The 12,539-nt window shown below is 41.7% G+C and overlaps 1 protein-coding gene across 1 annotated transcript in view; it reads right to left on the reverse strand.

Annotated features, from left to right (window-relative positions):
- The window catches only part of CNKSR3 (CNKSR family member 3), a 108,564-nt gene that overhangs the window by 42,598 nt on the left and 53,427 nt on the right, over positions 1-12,539 (reverse strand). The gene's annotated exons all lie outside the window — the stretch shown is intronic.

Raw genomic sequence — 12,539 nt, forward strand, 5'->3', positions numbered from 1 at the left:
CGACGCTTCTTAGCTAGGGTGACCACTGACCCTTCAGATGGTCATTTTGTGGAATGCCCACGCTCGACCGGCATCTCAGTCCTGATCAGCGATGTATTGGCCGATGTGACCATCGGGGCCGTGGCCTCTCCCATCGGTACCAATGGGCCCAATGCCATCTTCTGAGAACAAAGTGCCGATTCCACCAACACGGCCAAAAGTCTTGCCGCACAATTCTGGCGCGTTTGTTTGGAGAAACTCAGGCAGTGCGAGCAAGACTCGACACGATGTCCCTCGCCCAAACAGAGGAGACAGAGGGAGTGGCCGTCAGGAGGGGCAATTTTCTTTCCACAGGAACAGCACCTCTTAAAAAAAACACAACGCCATTCCATAGACGCCAAGGAAAAACCCACACAGGAATAACTCTGAGGGGGGAAACGGGGGGAAAATGGGGCCCCGAAGAGCAAAGTCCAACAATTTTTTTTTAAACAACACTAACTATCTAACAACTAACTAACTAACTGCACTAAGAAAAACAACAAACGGGCTATATACAACAAGAAGAATAATCCGAAGATTACCGACCGGGGACACGAAAGGAGATTCTCTCAGCACTGCCTGAGTTTCTCCAAACAACTATCTAACAACTAACTAACTAACTGCACTAAGAAAAACAACAAACGGGCTATATACAACAAGAAGAATAATCCGAAGATTACCGACCGGGGACACGAAAGGAGATTCTCTCAGCACAGCGGTCAGAAAGGAACTGGCAGGATCCTCACGCTGGCGCTGGCGAGCATTCGCACTGGGACGCCTGTGCATGCCCATTGGTGCCAAGCGCGAAAAAATCCCGGGCTTTTTAGGGATCGGTGCAGGTGCTCTATCGCTTGAGTGTGAAGCACAGAGACCACGAAGAAGATGCTACTTTGGTTCTGACTTAATCGCATTGTGAAAGGTCCATAGAGTATGCCTTATGTAAAATGATCACACAAGAAGGCAAATTCACTCAGATATCCCCAATGAATTCTTAGATGTGGACTTGGTTTTTGCCAAATGGCAAATGCCTAGAATCAAACCCTAGTAGTGGTACTAAAAATTTAACATGTATTTTGTAAACTCCTGTTCAATTTCATTTATAATCAGGGAAGATCAATTTAAATTGATCTGGGCAGCTCTTGTGAGGGCAGAAAGACAGAAGAAATTTTATAAACTAAATAACCAAGGGAAAAGAACAGCTTCAATCATTGGTTTAAATCAAATTTTCAGTTTGCAATTCATGCATAGTAACGTTGCTATAAACAAAACATATTGATTTAGAACTAAGAAAATCTTTTATACTTATCTGCATGCCACATGGAGACAAGGGATACAACGGTAAAATTCTGGCTGCGATCACACATAATAAATAAAGCACTTTCAATCCACTTTCAGATCACACTGTAAAACTCAGTTGGAAAGAGCACTGAAAGTGGACTGCAAGTGCATTATTTAGTGTGTGTCATCACAGCCAGGGTCAGACTTTGTGTTCACATGCTACTACACAACTTACTTGAAGGGAAAGGTACAATCCAGAGGGAGACTGTACACCAAATGAAAAACTTTTAAGAAGCAAAAGTAGTACTTAATGGGGAATACATTCTTCTTTATATGATACCCGCCACACCAAATATCGAACTAGCTGGTTGTTATACAAATTGACTTTCCCACAACAATAAACACACAAGGAATCATATTTTTAACACTTGCTTCAAATAAAATGGCTTCAACTCAGTGTGTCTGATAGACAAAGTAGTACTTAATGGGGAATGCATTCTTCTTTATATGATACCCGCCACACCAAATATCGAACTGGCTGGTTGTTATACAAATTGACTTTCCCACAACAATAAACACACAAGGAATCATATTTTTAACACTTGCTTCAAATAAAATGGCTTCAACTCAGTGTGTCTGATAGAGCTGAACTTAGTCCAAACTCATGGGCAGAGTCTGAAAGGGCTATAGGGCTTAGCTGGTTAGCATTACATTTAGACTTACTATTGAATCCCACTAGCATTCCTGCTGGGACAAGAGGGATAAGGGGCCATCTTTCACTCTTGAAAAGGAATTGTGAGACCCACATGGGCAAAAGGCTACAGAAGATGGAGAGGACAACTGAGCAAAATCAGCCCTCTTCCCTCTTGTGTCAACAGGAATGATGGTGGGATCCAGTTCTTAATACTAAATCAAGTGTTTTTTGTGAGTTAAAATTATGATATATTTTTAAATGAATCAAAAAAGGTTAACATAATTGGATTTTTAATCAAAATATTCATCATAATCCTTATTTGTAATTCAGATGGAAATTAAAAGATTCTAGTTATTATGTATCTTACAGAGGAAGCCAGGGAACAAGTGAAATGAAAGGGATAATCCCATGATATGATAGAAGCACTCTTACATTAAAAAAAACAAAACAAACAAAAAACCTTTACTATGTAAATTCTTCCCCTGCTTAGCCTAAATTCCAGAGCATTAATTGGACAACTCTCTTACACAGCACTAAGAAAGGGAAATCATTCTAAAAATACTAGTGTTCCAAAGTACAAAACAGGCCTCCACAAAGAACATGACAAACAGAGAGAGTTAAGGTACTACCGTAGTACTCTTGGGAGCTAGTTTTGGCTTTTCCAAGTGCCTATGTCAAGATCAGTGAAAACTTGCAAATTTAATTTGAGCTGAGAAGAGAGCCCCCCTGCCACAGAGAAATGGACACATATACATCAAGGCAGTGATAGCTACAATTCTGCCTGCAAGTCTTTAAAATCATAATCTGTACACACCTTAGGGTTCCCAAGCTCCTGCTGGGGGCAGAGGTTCCGCCGATCTCAGGGCCTCCAACCCAAAGGCACAGGATTGGCCAGTGGGGAAGCCCTGCCCCCAAAGAGCTCAGACAGTACCCAGAGCAATGATGGTACCCAGAAGTGATGTAATCACGCCAGGCACATTGGTTGGGACACTCTGTGGCATTATAGAATTTTATACCAAAATGCTAGAGTGTCCCTGAGGCTGTTTTCGCACTAGCCTTTGCTCCAGCGTAGCGCCCCATTTACCTCCGGATCTTTTCCTGGATTTCGCACCTCTTGCTCCGGCGCCGCGCTTTGCTCTGGCGCTTCAGGGGTTTTACACCGGAGTATGTTTTTCAGCATGCTGCCGGAGTTTTTGAAAACCTCCGGATCCACGCCGGATCCACTCCGCGGACTTTGCAGTGGGAAATCCATCCACGCCGGATCGACTGCTGTGTGGGCGGCACCCTCTCCCTTTCCGTCCTCCCACCCCATCCACCCCCTTGGCCAATCATCAGCCTTTCGCGGCGCTTCCCCGAAGTGCCGGCGCGGCCATTTTTTTTTTTAAACAGTTTTGTGTAATAGTGATATTTCGAAATTAACAAAGGAAAAAAAAAACCCTCCTGGAATAGTCTCAATTGCCACTTCAATTGGTTTCGCTAGAATTTTTTTTTATTATTATTATTGACTTTAGTTGCGTAATTTCGCTGTTGCGTTATCTCGATAATGCGAAAACGACCATTGTTGGGGGGGAATCTAGTGCCGGTGCGGGCCAAAGCGTTCATGTGTGTGTGTTTTAAAAAGGGAATGCCTCCCTCAGCTGTGCCACCAGGATTTCTGGACCTGCACAAAATCGCCATGTATAAAATGGGAAGTTGGAGTCCTGCATTCTTCTCCCTGGCTACATTCCGCTCGGTTAGAAAACAGACGGAGCTCGCTCTTTACACCCGCCACAGAAGGGGAAGGAGAGAATGGGGCGGGGGGGGAGCTCTGGCAGCAGGAATCAGTCAGGTCCTCCGTTGCAAGCGCCAGCCGGAGAGGGGAAAGAGAGCGGAGGAAATCCCAGCTTCGCCACCCGGGAGGGAGCGAAGGGAAGAAGCTGCCACACACACACACACACACAAACCCCTCGATTTCTCTCTCTTCGTTATTGCGATATTTCGCAACTTCAGAATTTGGGGGGGGAATATAGTGCTAGGATTCTCTACTGTGAATGCTTCTGTTAATACATAAAGGGCTGTGGAGGATTCTACAGCTGCAGCCAATCCATAAGCAGCAGCAGCACACGTGATGCGGTTTGTCCACGAAAAGAAGGGGAGGGAACAGCTCGATGTTACCTTAGTACGTTAGTACGTTAGTACGTCATTACGCAACCAGACTTGCGCTTAAAAAAAAAAATGATTGACAGGGCATCGAACTCAAGTCGATGCCAGTGGGAAAACGATTTGAGCCGGGGCTTCAGGGAAGGCGACTCCGCAAAGAGTCACTAGTGGGAAAACGAGAAAAATGATCCGGACATAATTGCGCCGCGGAATAAGGGGAGCAAACGCTAAGTGGGAAAACGGCCTGAGTGATCATATCATTCCTGAGTGACATCATTGCACTGTACATACAAAGTCTCCCTGCTGGCAGCCTGGTAGGATCTGGCAGCTTTAACACAGATTCCTAACAGCTGAGCATTAAAGCATCTGTCATGCTATTCAATAAACAAAAACAATAATTTAAATGCAGCAGGAAAATAAACCTACTACCTTTCCAGCATACACACGAGCAAGGGTCATAATTGCAATGAGGATCTTATATCTGAGTTTTTCCATTCCATTCCACAGAAACTGTGAAAACATTCTTATACCACTTCCCCCATCATCCTCTCCAAGTTGTTGACCGACTTCTTGCAGCTTCACACACCATCATCCATGTATGATCTTTTAAAAATGTAATTCTGTTGCTAATGGATCAGGGAGCTCAGAACATCCTCTCCAACAGAGAGTGAATTATACAGCTCAACCTTTACATGAAGTACAGTTGGTCAAGCTAGTTAAAGCAAACACATGGTATGGCAGATGAGTTTCAGACAAATTCTAGTTGCAAAATTCTCAGGGTCTGAGTCCCAAATAATTAAACATGCTATTATGGTCAGGAAATTATGTGTTCTATTTTGTGAGTGAATTTATTCCAACTGAGTATAACCCATTAATCCAGTTTACCCTTACTCACCACTACTTTAGATTTGGTGGTGATTTATTCCTTCAGATCAATGGCACAGCTATGGGCACCCACATGGCACCACAATATGCCAACATTTTCATGGCTAACCTGGAGCAGCACTTCCTCATCTCCAATCTGTTGTACTTGAGATTTAGTGATGACATTTTTATCATCTGGACACATTGAAAGAAGCACTGGAGAAATTTCACCAGGCCTTCAGCAACTTCCACCCAAACGACTTGACCATGAATCAGTCCACACAAGAAGTATATTATCTAGACAGCACTATACAAATACATAATAGAAGCATATAAACCACCTTATATGGGAAACCTGCTGATTTCCAGACATATCTATACATCTCCATTTACTAACATAAACACACCAAAATCCACTGTGTACAACTGCATCTGTTCCAATCCATCACAAAGAGATTCTTACCTGCAAGATCTACAACAGGCATTTTTAAAATTACAATACTCACCTGATGTAATAAGGAAATAGATCAGCAAAACCAGACTAATACCAAAGGATAACCAGCTACAAGACATGCACAAATGAACAAGAACTAAACATCACTGGTGGTCATATTCAGCTCAAACTAGTTCAATACATGATTAATGACCTATGCTGGTGAATGATACTTCTCTCACACAGGCATTGGAGACAAACTTTTTCTTGCCCAAAGAGAACCTCCTAATCTTAAACAACTTCTTACTCACAATAATGCACGTCCTAATACAGACTCTGAGACCAAGGTCTACAATAAACCAAGATGGCAACTCTGTCCCCATATTCACTCTGACAACATAATCACCAGACCCAACAGCCATACTATCTCAGGTTCATTCTCTTGTTTATCCTCCTACAATATATATGCTATCAAGTAGTAACAATTCTCTTTCACTCTCTAAGAGGTCAGTCCCTACACAAAAGAATAAATGGACAAATATGACATTAAAATCACAGTACTCAAAAACCAGGGGAAAAACAGTTTAATCTTCCAGTACATTCTATTGCTGATTTAAAAGTGGCTGTTCTCAAACAGAGAAGCTTCAAGGGGAGATTACAATGTGAAATTGCTGAAAGTGAATTTATTCAAAAATTCAGAACAATGGATTTCCCCCTAGGGCTGAACCAGGGACACAGGAGTCTTATCTCACTATAGATGCTCACTTCTGTCCTTAAGCATTTCTCCCCTGCCCAAATCAAGCTTTTGCATTCTGCATTGTACCGTACATGCTGACTCCTTTCTTTGCAACACCCCTCCCATCTTCAGACTAGGATATAAGGACTCAGAGATCTCCATTCCTACTTATATGTGATAAAGGAAGCTTTGACTCTTGGAAGTTCATACCCTGATCATGTTGTTGGTCTCTAAAATGCTATTGGACTTGACAATAAAGCTTCCCTCTGAAAAATACTTTGGCCAGATTGCAAACACTGCACATATCATCAGCCATGGCTAGAATTCAAATAGTGTTATGCACAAATGGAAGACACCTCCACTTGTGTGAGGGGGATCCCAATTTCCAGCAATTCCTTTTTGCCCCATGAGGATCTCCCAACCATGAAAGATTACTTTCAAGAATTAAAAATTGCAAAGATGGAAAATCTTCACCAAGTATGCAAAGCTCCAACAAATATAAACTCATAAAAAACTCAAACAGATCAAGGGCTGCTGATTTTAATGAAAGGATTTGGACAGTGCCAATCAACCTTAGAAATATATTTCTAGATTTTTGTAATTAAATGTCCTGAATCATCTTTACAAGGATGTGCTTTCATATTTCTACCCCTTTGACCTGAACATTACTGCTTCCAATTCACAAGTAAAGAAATGAGGCCAGAGAAAAGTAGGAATATAATAGGATGCATGATTCACTGACAGCCACTCACCTGAGCTAAGCATCAGGCAAGCCTTAGAACCCTGAAGTCTGACACTTTCTCCAGCCTTCTTCCACTAACATTATATAGGACAATGTTCATTCGGATGAATTTCTGAGCAACTATAGCAAGTAATTGATATAAAACAAATTGATTTTTTTAAAAAAAAAGTATACCTTTGGTTCTTTTCCTAGGAGGCAGAGCTGAGGAAGAGCTGCTGCAAGGAAGAGGAAGGGTGAGTAGGCCCTGGTCTAACTGAGACAGTCTAGGGACAGTAAGTCCAGATACGTTAAGGCATTTGTTCATTTTTCCTTCACCCCTTTTACTGTTTAATGCACCTTGTTTGTTGTACTGCACTGACTTGATCTTTTAAATAAACCTTTTTTTTCTGTTGTTCAAAAAAAAAAGTATACCTTTCTGTAAGATGTTCAGCTTTCACACAAAGTCAAGAATTTTTTGCGAGGACAGTTTTGTACACAGCATCCTTTGGCATTCAGCACAGTGACTTTCATCTCACACTCCATACTGGATCCATTTTTCTACACCATCTCAACAACAGAGGAAACACACCATTGCAAACACACCAAGGTCAAACATTCCTTTCTTGTTAATCATTAACCTGACTAGCTGTGAATCAAATTGCTTTCTACAAAGTTCCTAAAGCTTCCTCCAGTTTATACAGACACAACAGTGCAAACTATGTCTACACATCAGAACAAAGAAACGAGAATAATATGCACCTGTGTCTTAAGATATGGCATCACTGATGATCTAAAACAATAAAACAAACAACAACAACAACATACCAACAGTCTAAGTATGATTTACTATGTACATGGCACTTCAAACAAGAGCAGCAATCTATCTTTGGCATCTTTACAACAGTCCTTCAGTTCTTCATATTACAGGAGGAAGTGGAGCTTGATTTGCCCCTAGAGACATCCAGCAAGTTCACGGCAGAGATCTGACCTGGAGTCTCCCAGGCATAATGCTAAGGCTTTTAGTCCCCTGCTCAGCAATTCAGTTACTAAGAAGGATACTTTGAAGGTGGTGTCAGAGGTGAAGAATCACTGCTTTCTAATTCACCCACATCCCAGTGCCCTCCTGCATGTCCTGATACTACAGCACTTGTGCTACGCTCTCTTTTTTTACTCTAATTTGAAAACTTGGGGGTGAGTGGGAGATTGAGCCATTCCATAATTGCTACATCTCTGTTTGGTTACTGAACCACATTTGCTTCCTTTCAGCCATCTCAATAACAGACTGCTTTCTTACGGAATGCACTTGCACACACAAGCTTATTTATATGTGTAAGTGTAATGGATAAGTAAATGCATTATCCAAATATAAAACATCATTGTTGAATGTAACATAAAGCAAAAAGTGTCCTTAAACTGTTCTAGAGCTCCCTACTTCTGATTCCAGAACACAAATCCATGTTTTTTAAAAGTTTACCTAAAAATACTGAATGCACTAAATACGTGAAGTCTCAGCTGAGGTCCCTGCAGGAGAAAAGGGTCAATTAAAAGTGTTCCACACAAATAGCTACTGATTTAAAAGCTGAAATCTTATAATGTTCCAGTATTTTGTTCATTATATCCAGCAGCTTCAAATAAAGCATGAAGAACTATGCTTATACAAATACACCTCTACAGGATACCATACCATATTTGAACATCCACAAAGGATGTTAAGAAGTAGGAAAGGATACAGCACATCCATATCCTTTCCAGTTCTCTACACCCAACAGAAAGAGAAGACATTTCAACTAACCCACAGTATGATGCATTAACTTGAGCTGCACCACACAGAAGAATGATCTAGGATGAAGGCCAAAATGTGCATCTATGAAAGAAATCAGGAGGAAATTGTAGGAGATAGGACAAAGCCTTGAGTTCTGGCAGATATTCAGCTCTCTCAATTAAATGAGACAGAAAGGGAGAATACTCTCGGGTGCCTACCATGTCCATTATTCCAGACAGCAGTACATAAAGTAATTATACTATTTTACCAGATGCTTCTTGCTCATATGATATAACCAATCCAATCCCAGAATGGTAGATTACATTTCAAGCTCCTTAAATTAAAACATACTTTCTTGGCACCACTTTTGTTTAAGTGTTATGATTTTGCAGTTGTGAAACTGCTTAGGTGGGAAATATTTAGGCCAGCTTACAAACAGAAAGTTTATCATAGGTTTCACTCACTTCCAACTCCAGTTTATCAAACAGAAACCATTTCTGTTCCATCCTTCTGAAACAAGAGCATGTTTTATAGCAGGAGTCAAAAGCTCTGCCCATTTCAAGAAGAATACAACTCAAATACAAATAGACGAGCTACATAATGAACGGAATGTACCCCAGTAAGGCAAAAGGGTGACAGAGCATTCTTTCCCACCAGTCTCATTGATGAAACTGTATATACTCTTGGCAATGATTCATAGAATGTGAACAAGCACACAGAGTGTGTCCCTATCATAAAGTAAACTGTATCTAACACAATACCACTACTACAGTGGGAGTTTTTAAAAAGGCACCAAGAGAAAAAGAATATCTTAACATACTTACGAATTACCTGTACAGACCATTCTACATTCACCTGTCTCATGAATCCCTCACTTCTCAGTTTTGCTATGTTATCAAGATCACAGGATTTATAAGGCTGTCAGGGGAGAGAGAGGGAAAGTTGCTTTTTTAAATGCTCAATTAACATTCTCCGCTTAAGTACTGCTTCACCCAAAAGTATCAGTCTTAAAGACAAATGTGTTTATTTAAAAAATATTGATTTTTTACTAGACCTGAAGGAATGTTAGCTTGTAAATAAACTGCAGGCTGTGAGTTCATTAAGTTTCTGCTTCTGCGGCCTTAACGTGATGGTTTTATTAGCTTAATAGAGATTTTTTTCCTTGGGAGAAAGGACTTCTGAAGGATGCAGGATTGGCTGTTGCCATTATGAGGGAAATAGCAACCAATCCTGAATCAGGGACAAGGATGTGAGTGTGACAGACAAAACCTTCCCTCTCCAAGGCTCTGTGCACACTTTCCTGGGACTGGTAAGCAACAGGGGCTACTGCCATTGAGAGGTGTGCCCCCATGTTGGGGAGGCATGGGCCAGGCCAGCTTGTTTTAGCCAAAGACAGTTAAGTTCAGATGCATCAAGGAACTTCTATTTATTTGTCTGTGCTTGGTAACCATAACTCTATTATTGTGCTAATTTCTTTTGTACTTTGATTTTTCTATTTGAAATGTAACCTGCTAATAGAAGTTTTTCAGACCTTACGGGGGGGGGGGGGGGGGTTCTGTATGTCACAGGCTTGGTGACTGAGCCTGACTAAGAACATAAGAGAAGCCATGTTGGATCAGGTCAATGGCCCATCCAGTCCAACACTCTGTGTCACACAGTGGCCCAATATACACACACACACACACACACACACACACACTGTAGCTAATAGCCACTGATAGACCTCTGCTCCATATTTTTATCCAATCCCCTCTTGAAGCTGTCTATGCTTGTAGCTGCCACCACCTCCTGTGGCAGTGAATTCCACATGTTAATCACTCTTTGGGTGAAGAAGTACTTCCTTTTATCCGTTTTAACCTGACTGCTCAGCAGTTTCATCAGATGCCCACAAGTTCTTGTATTGTGAGAAAGGGAGAAAAGTACTTCATTCTCTACCTTCTCTATCCCATGCATAATCTTGTAAACCTCTATCATGTCACCCCATAGTCAACGTTTCTCCAAGCTGAAGAGCCCCAAGCGGTTTAACCTTTCTTCATAGGGAAAGTGTTCCAAAACTTTTTCCCTATTTCCCCTTGTAATAAAATTATTTCCCCTTGTAATAAAAATGGTCTGTGCCAAGGGAATCAAAGGAAGAGGTAACTTTGCACCCCTTCAGTATACAAAACCTCTACATCCAGGTTAGTGACAATGGCCTACCACACTCACAGAATGCTTGAGCATGGTGGGCAGGAAAGAAGCAGAAAAGGATGAGGTAGGGACTCTGTGACTGATACATACCCCTCCAGGGGTCCCTGCTTCTGTGGCAGCAGCACCTCAAATTCAAAATACATGTACTGTAAGGTGCCTTACAATGGAACCCCTGCAGTTACCACAACCTCTAGCCTAGTAAGCAAACATCTGCTCAGCATTAAAGGTATCAACAGGTGCATGGACCTAATTTCATGCCTATGGATCTTCAAGCTCTTATCCCTGTGCCAAAAACCTGTCACAGTCAGGCTACTCACAAAGGAAATTATATTTTAAAGCCACAGGTTCATTAACCTTGCCATGTTGAGCCACCTAAATACATTTTTTTTTTTTGGGGGGGGGGGGTTAAGAATCTTCTCAAATATTCTCCTCCTGAACATCAGTAATAAAAGCCCTAGTCCGGCTGATCACATTGCTAAGGCAGGGAAGCAATTAAGTGACCCAGGTAAATTTAGAGATACAGGTATCTAGGAGGGGGCAGGGGGTTTCTGAGGCTTCCCCAGATACTGGCTAGCTGGCTGGCTACAGGGGTGGGGGGAACCCTGGCCTCCAGCAGTCGTCTGTGGCCCACGCTTGTAAAGAATAGGAACTGTGTGTGCCTGCCCCACAAGCTGCAAATTCACAGCTCTTGGGGGCAAGCATGTTCCCTTTAAATGACTGGGGGAAAGTGTGTGCACATGGTGCTGTCCCCAATGCAATGACATCTCTCTATGTGACATCACTGCATCAGAGATGGCCTCACCCCCTCCCAGAATGCGCCCCAGATCCACCTGCCAGGGAGAAGATAGGACCTGGCAACCCTAAATGAATTCAGATCCAAGTAAGTGACCTATTTTTATGCTGACTGGCAAGACATTCTCACAAAACACAAGAAAAGGCCAGGAAGGGATTTATACCTCACTTCTTCATTTGCTCAACACATGCAGTTTCAAGAAACATTACTGAGCAAGCTTTTAAATGGAGATGGCTCTTGAAGCTTTTTTGAACTATTGATTATAGCTAATGTTAGACATAAACTATCATCCCACAGTAGTTCTCAAACAATTGGGTTGGGACCCAAAAGTGGGTTGTGATTTTCTCTTGGGTGAGAAATGATGTCAGGAGGGAGGAGGAAGCACTAACAAGAGCAATAGCAAAATCAGGTTTGACTCTGCATAACATGAAAATGTCCATGAAAAACCACTTGTTGCTCAGTAATACTATGTTTAGAAATGCCAATCAACACAATATAAACTTGTTCACTATACAATTGTGTTCCTTTTTAAAGCAATGGGGGGGAAGAAAGGGAAGCAACAGGAAGTTACTTTTTAACTGGGTCCCAAAAGTACAGTATGGTTAGAAGTGAACCTTTTTGACAGACTGCACTTTTTAAACGCTTAGAACTGCTGTACAAACAGGTAAAGAACTGTGAAGGGTTAATTCTTCACAGAAACAGAGGACCTCGAGTGACACGTTGCTCTAAACAATCTGATTGGTTATCATCAGCTGAGCAGAAAAGGTCTTAAGAGAACTACATGCTGAGGAGAAAATCAGATTTCTACCATGATAGAGTTAAGTACCAAGAGTCTGAATTCAGCCCTAGTGGAGAAGAATCAAGCACCAACAGTTTTGGAGTTCATCCTTAGCTGGGAGCAGCTTAACACAGAC

The sequence above is a fragment of the Heteronotia binoei genome, chromosome 1 (genome assembly GCF_032191835.1).
Source record: "Heteronotia binoei isolate CCM8104 ecotype False Entrance Well chromosome 1, APGP_CSIRO_Hbin_v1, whole genome shotgun sequence".
Lineage (NCBI taxonomy): Eukaryota > Metazoa > Chordata > Lepidosauria > Squamata > Gekkonidae > Heteronotia > Heteronotia binoei.